Source organism: Tuber melanosporum (genome assembly GCF_000151645.1).
Source record: "Tuber melanosporum whole genome shotgun sequence assembly, scaffold_214, strain Mel28".
Classification (NCBI taxonomy): Eukaryota; Fungi; Ascomycota; class Pezizomycetes; order Pezizales; family Tuberaceae; genus Tuber; species Tuber melanosporum.
The window spans coordinates 131,804-139,419 of record NW_003298880.1 but is presented as its reverse complement, the minus strand read 5'-3'; positions in this window follow the sequence as shown (position 1 = coordinate 139,419).

The window sequence follows — 7,616 nt, the reverse complement described above, 5'->3', positions numbered from 1 at the left end:
TTGTAATCCTACCGCGCGTGCAGTTCCATATTTCGTCCAGACGGTCATGCCCAGTTTTTTTTTTTTTTTTTTTGCATTTTTATCTACTCTGTCTGGACCTTGAAAGCTCAAAAAAACCTATTCTATTGTGAGTTTTCTTTGGACTTCAGAACTACTAGGTTCCTGAAGAAATTGTTTGGCCTTCATTGTTTATGGGTTGCTGGGGAAGGTATATAGAATATAGTGTTTGGCAGGAGTGACTTGCTGAGTGAAGTGTTTAGACTTCAGTGTTCGGACCTTATGAACCTTGGAAATACTTAGTCTATGGAGGTCTGTACTTTAAGAGTCATAGTTTTTCTTCTGGAAGGCATGTTTTAGCCAAGGAGGGTATTGGAAAGGTATGCAATATGCTGGAGGGTATGCGAAAGCTTTTCTGCTATATAAAGGTAGAGAGTTCCATAGTTCGTATTGCGTCCGCTCGGGCATGACAGCTAACCACTGATATACTCAGAATAAGAAGAGCTTTTACTCCTACAGTGGCATTTTAGATGTACTAGCTGAAACACTTCTGTCCAGTAGATGTTTGCTAACTATAGAGTAGTATAGTTCACTATGGACAATCTTTGGTCTGAGTTGTTAAGATTAGCTAGAGGGCCCAAGGAAGTTGGATGCTCATGAATACAGAGTAGTAATGGGGAACAACTGGCAGTAATATGAAATCTACTGTCACGAATGTGGCTTAGCAAGAAAAAGGCTTTCACATGACCAATGATTATGAGTCAGAGGTATGTTATTACGTTCGCGCATATGATCACTTTGGTCACATGGCTTGTTTATGTTATAATTTGGTAGGTTTCCCACATGTGACTACTTGAGATCACATCAGTTAGGGGTGGAAGAGCACTATATAAGAAGGCTGGTAAGGCTGATGAGGATAGATTCTTCATGCTTTGTTCTAAGTACTTTTCTGTGTCCTTGCTGTCGCTTCACCCCACGTGTTTCTTTCACCCTCATGATGGGTCTTGATGCCTTGGATTCTGGGGGAGATATGTGAGTTCGCTCAGTGGTTCCTGGGGTTCTTGGTGTTGAGGTCTGTTGGTATTGCTTATTATTACTTGATTGATTCTCATTTCATTGCCTGCTGGTTATCTCATGTTACTGGCACTTCCAGCTACTTATCATAGTTACTTATGAGCCCCTTTTGGTAAAGGATCTTCGGCTTACTGTCTATCGTCTATTGGCGGTTTTGGCATTCAATTGCGGGGATTGAACTTGGTGGTTGGGGGGATCACCCACGTCATTCTCTGGGCCAGCTCATATGTCCTGTTGGGTTTTAACAGAGTGCTTTGTTCTTGCAATATAAAATACCCACAGGTATACTGGATGACCATCCTGCATCCTCAACTCATCGAACCAGCCACATCACTTCTCAGGTGACTTGGCAGTACCTGCTCAGCCCCTCCTCGGTATGTTATATTTCTACAGTTGGAATTCCACGATGTTGTTTATCACTGTTCCCTTGGAGTTTTGTCCTTGAAGAATTGACAGTGGTTCAGTCAGGTGTCTCCTCCTTGCCTCAGTGGGGATTGCTTTGACCCTGAAAAATCTTACCCCCTGGTATGGCTTTTCACAGCTAGCTGAGGTAGTGTGGGACGATTGGCTGCCAGGCACTCCTCTAGCCCGCATGTTTTGGTGGTTCAGTTGTGGATTGTGGTTGGTGGCTTTATCCATTGCACGTGATGCCTACCTTCTGTTTGTCAGCTTCTGTTCGCTCACTCTCCCCTTTCATGTTACATCAGTTGGGAGTGCCACTTACTAGTCATTCGGTCTGTGCCTCTTGCCGGACCTGTAGGACTGGCTTTGGCTGGCTCTGCCTACTCTTTCCTGACTTGGTTGAACTTCAGTTCAACTGGGTTGGACGGTGTGGCTGGTGCCAATGCCTTTTTAGTGTTGGTGCTACCTCCATTGTGGCTCTTAGCTGTGGCTAGTGGGCCCCCCTTGGCTGTGAGGTGCTGGGAGTTGGAGCTCTGTTAGTGTGGCCAAGACCAGTGGCTGCCTGATGGGGCGAGATATAGGCTGTCCTGTGGCTGTCATATAGTTGATCTGTCTGAGGGGCTGGGGGGGCTGGATGGGCTCTGTGGCATCTAGTGTGTAGGGCTTGGGTGGGGCTGATTGGGGGGGGAAAGGTACCTGCGAGCACCGGTCAGGCCTGCATCAGATTGGGAGAGGTCTAATTAAGTGTTTCCAGTCCGGCTTGGGCTGTTGGACCAAAGTTATTAAGTGCTGTAAAGCTCCTCGACGGACCAGCTCACTGATGGCCACCTGTGCAGATAGTAGATTGTGACCACCTGGTTGGACTTGTTTGGGTCTTACGTGTTAGGCTTTGTGGGGTTTCTTTGGTTTCTTTGGATTGGATATTGGTCTGGTAGGAGGTGGCATGGCACTATGGGGGGGGGATATGTACCACTAACCTTCTTGGTCTGTTACTACCTCTATGTATTTCCTATATTTGAATTGTTTTGTTTGGGAGACTGGCACCAGGACAGGTCCTTCTCACCAGTACGCTCTTCAGAGGCAATAGGCAAAGTAGATTCATAGGGTCAACGGCCTGGCATGTAGGAGTAAGATGATGATATGTTGGTTGCCTCCTCCCTACTATTGTGTTACCTGTAGGTTTGGTTTGTATTTGTTGGTTTTCTACTGTGGTGGAAGTTTCATGGGAGGATTTTCAGACCAGGTGGTTCTGATTTTATGTTCGTTGGATGATGAACCTGGTTGGGTTAGTCTTTTACTTGACTTCAGCTATATATATTGCTGGTTGGCTCTACACCAGAGGGGCTATGGACTTGGACCAGGGCAGGTCCTGAGTTGTTTGTTGGTCTTGTGATTGTTCTCATACAGGCATGACACAGAGATGGTAGGTGCATAGCCGGAGACTTAGTTAGCTTAGAAATAGTAGTACACCAGTAAGCAGTATCCCTGTGCCGGTGGGGGCTCATCATATGACAGTGTTGAAGGTACAAGTTTAAATACAATTAGATTGAATTCTAAGTACTTTTCCTCCTTCTTTCACCCTGTGTTGGAACATGAAGGTTTGATATTGGTCTAATCAGTGCCCTTGATGTCTATCTCATGATAGACTTCAAGTCTTCAACTTCCATTACCTTTTGCAGGCATCATTGTTATACCTCCTCCTAGCTTAGCTGGAAGTTCCTTCTTCCTTTTACTTATGCTTTCAGTTGTTCGTCTACATTGCCTACCTACAGTGGCAATGGCTAGGTGAGCCTCTACCCCCTCTATCACATCTGCTTTATTTTCCTCGATTGTTCTGTCTTGTACTGTCAAGAAGAACTTCACCTGAGAGGCTGCAGTCTCACACCTTCTGCATCACATTTCCATTCTTTCTAAACAATTTCATCACGCGGAGAAAGAGATATCTACCTTGTCAGCTGCCCTGGCATCTGAACGTATTACGTTCCTGGTTTGGTCAACATTTTGGTGGCTGAAACTCTTATAGTTATCCTGTCATCGCCTATCCCATCGGTTGCTTCAGTTACTATAGTTGTCTCAGTTGGGGAAGGTTGGCTAGACTCAAAGAATTCTCACGGTCTAGTGGAGGAGCTCCCTTGAAGGAATATTGCACCACCAGTTATCCTGGCTCCTGCTATAACTTCGGTTGTGAGTGGTGGTATGGGTTAACTGGTTCCTGATTTGTTGGGTCTGGTTGAGGTGCTTGATCCTGGTATAGGTGAGGTGGATCTTGGTGTGCTGACATCAGCTGTGGTAGAATTACCCCCTTCTAGGGGGTGGGTGACTGAGTCCTCTGTGGCTGAGCCTGTGGTTTGTTAGGATAATGCCTTTGGTGGCATCTCCACTGTGGCGGTAAATGGTGAGGGGGGTGGCCAGCTCACTCCTGTTACTAGACCTGCATCTAGGGGTAGGAAGTAGAAGAGAAACAAGAAGCTCCAGGTCAAACAAGACCAGACCTTACCCATGCTACTTGTTTTTGACTCAGAAGGGCCATCGCCTTTTCTGATTTACTATAGCGAACCGGCTACCACAGAGTCTGCGGCAGGTTGGCCCCCTGCCGAGAGAGTTAAGAAGTTAGAAGAGGACTTAAATTCTGGAGTACATTTGGCCAGGTGTTGACAGCTCGGGACTACATAATCTTGGCTCCTTCCACTGAGACTTTCAGATTTTACTGTTACTATAGTACCCCTCAGATTCTCTACGATGGTTCGTTCCTCTTCAGCTAGAGAGCCCTAGCCATTTAAGCCAGCTTTCTCTCACCTCTAGATACTTGAGTGTTGAGTGTTTCTTTTATTAGGGGATAGGGCTGAGTGCCAGGTTGGTTGGCAGGGTGTCCCAGGATTATCATATGGGGGTGGTTGGGCGGTTTTCTATTCTGGAAGAGGTTATTGCAGGGTCAAATTCAGGTATGGTAGTGGAATCTTTGTATTTTGTATAGGTAACTTGGCTGGCAGGTAGGTTGGGCTGAGGAGCACCTTTCTTTACTGTTGATAGCTTTGTATTTAGTGTTAGTGTTGGGGCATAGCATGGTCATGTTTCAGGTACTCGGTTGGAGGCTTAGTTAGTTCGTAGTTAGTGGTATCTGAGATGCGACAGCCCAGGGGCCCGGCCCTGGGGCTTGTCACATGTCAGTTTTGGCAGTGCAAGTTTAAATAAAATTAGATTGAATTCTAAGTACTTTTTCTACTCCTGCCTACACTTTGTCTCAGTAGCGTTCCTTTCAAACCCACAATGGTCTTTAATGCCTTAGATTCTGGAAGAGATATCTGAGTTTGCTCAGTAGTTCCTGGAGTTCTTAGTATTTAGCTCTGTCTGTGATAGTGGTTTCATAGTATATTACTTTTTTGCTTCTTGTTTCATTGACTGCTTAGTTATCTCACAATAGTGGCACTTTGAGCTCTTTATCCCAGTCACTTACGAGCCCCTTTTGGTAAAATCTATTCAGCTTCTTATCTATTATCTACTTGCATATTTCACATTCAATTAGGAGAATTGAACATTGTATTTGCAGGGATCACCCACATTGTTCTTTGGGTGAACTCATGTTTGTTGGATTTTACTGGAGTCCGTAAATCTCATGATGAAAAATGCCCTTGGGATAAACTGATAACCTTTCTTAGTGTCAAGTCAGTGTACCCACCTTATCATTCCTCATGTGGCAGGGTAGGACCTACCTAGCCGCTCCTTATTACATTTTCGTTTCTATGGTTAGAATCCTATGATGTAATTTATCGCCGTTCCCTTGTACTTCTTATTCTTGAGGCATTTACGGTAATTTAGTCAGGTGTCTCCTCTTCGCCTTGATGGAGATTGCTTTGACCCTGAAAAGTCTTACCCTCTGGTGTGGTTTTTCATTACCACCTGGGGTCGTGTAGGATGATTGCCTACTGGACACTTATATTGTCTGCATATTTGGGTGGTTCCGTTGTAGATTATGGTTGGCAGCTTCACTCATTGCAAGTGAGGCCTACCTTCCGTTGGTCTGCTGCTGTTCACTTGCTCTCACTCTTCTTGTTGGGTTGTTTGGTAGTGCATTTTACCAGTCATTTGGTCTATACCTGTTGCCAGACCTGTGGGGCTCGCTTTGACTAGCTCTGCTTATCTTTTTCCAACTTGTTTAGACTTCAGTTTAGCTCTATTGGATGATGTGGCTGGTGCAGCTGCCATCGGGAATTTGCACTGTCTCCGTTATAGCTCTCAGCTATAGCTGGTAGGTCCTCTTGGCTACTCTTTTTCAGGGGCTAGGACCTGTTAGTGTGGCCAAGACCAGTGGCTGCCTGATAGGGCTAGGTAGAAGCTGTCCTGTAGCTGTTAGACCATTGACCTGTTTGAGGAACTGAAGGGGCTGGATGGGCTCTGTGGCGTCTAGTGTATGGGACTTAGTGGTGGGCTAACTGGGGGGGTGAAGAGGTACTTGCAAGCACTGGTCGGGCTTGTGTCAGGTTGGTCGGGGTCTAATTAAATGTTTTCAGTCTGGCCCGGGCTGTAGGGTAAAGCTGCTGAGTGCTGTAAAGCTCCCTGATAGACTGGCAGAGTTGTTGGCCACCTGTGCAGAAGGTGAATTGCCACTACCTGGTTGGACATATTCATGTCCTACTCGTTAGGTTTTGTGGGTTTTGATTGGTTTTTTTGATTTGACTGCAGGTATGGTGGGAGGAGGCAAGGCACTATAGGTGGGAGATAGACCCCACTGACCGTTTCGGTTTGTTACCACCTCTATGTATGTTATTTATTTGTTGTATTGGTTTGGTTTATGAGTAGCAGGTACAGGTCCTCCTAACGGGTATGCTCCTCAGAGGTAACTGGAAAAGTAGGTTTATAGGGTCGACGGTCTAGCATCGGAGGGAGATAGGTAGACATATTGGTTGCCTCCTCCCTCCCATTGTGCCACCTGTGAGGTTAGTTTATTTTTTGGTTTTCTACTATAGTAGAGGATTTGTGGGACGGTATTCAGACTGGATAGTAGTAATTTTATATTTTGTTAGACAAGAAACCTGGTCGAGTCCGTCTTTTGTTCAGCTTCAGCTACACTTAGTACTGCTTAGTACTGGTTGGCTTCATACCAGAGGGGCTATGGACTTGGACTGGAGAGGGCGCTGGGTTGTTTGATAGTCTTGCAATTAGTACTCATATAGGCATGACTTGGTGATGGCAGGTGCGGGATCATAGACTTAATTCTTTTAGGTTTAGTGGTATACCGGTTAGCAGCTTTGCTGTGCTGGCAGGAGTGCGTCCTATTCCACTATTGGCGGTACGAGTTTAAATCAAATTGGATTGAATTCTAAGTACTTTTCCTACTTATTACTTTAACAAATATAAAATACCTTTACACTTTTTATTATTATCATGATCTTTATTACTACTACGATGAGAATACTCCTCAAGAAGAAGAGTTAGAAGAAGCTTACCAGAGGCTTTCCCAATACAAGATGAAGGTCTTGAACTATCTGTAACGTAGGTATAGGTCTAGTATTATCATAAGGTGAAGAAGAAGAAATGTATCGTTTCCTATGGCTAAGAACTAACTATTGGCAGTAAGATCGTTATATCTACTTAAGTATATGCTAGTTCTCTTCTATTCCTGCAATCAAATACCTCTCATGATCAGGACTTGATTGAGTAAAGCTCAGGCTGAATAATTTTAAGTGTTACTATTATGTTTCTTTAAACTCTATTACTTAAACCTTGAAATTTTATTATATCTGTTAGTGGAAGAATTCATCTCAGTGCAGTTACAACTTCAGAATCTATCTTCCTAGATGGAGCCCTTTGTTACACTGCAATGTGAATAGTTTTTACTCCTGTACTTGCATAGTACATGTATCATAAAATATGGGAAAGCGGGAGAACACGGAGATGCTGGACCACACAGAAGACGAACTACAATTGAATTTGGAAATTGAATAACCCCATGAATAGGAGTCCAAAAAAACCAAAGAAACTATGAGAAAGACAGGAGAGATAAGCCAAATCTAGCTAGCCTGGTAAATATTAAATCTAGATAAAGTGGAAGAAATATTAGCCAAGAAGGGAGAAAGATAGGAGTAAATTAAAAGAAAAACTGTTAGGTGGAGACAATCAGATAGACTTCAGAGTTGTCTAGGCCA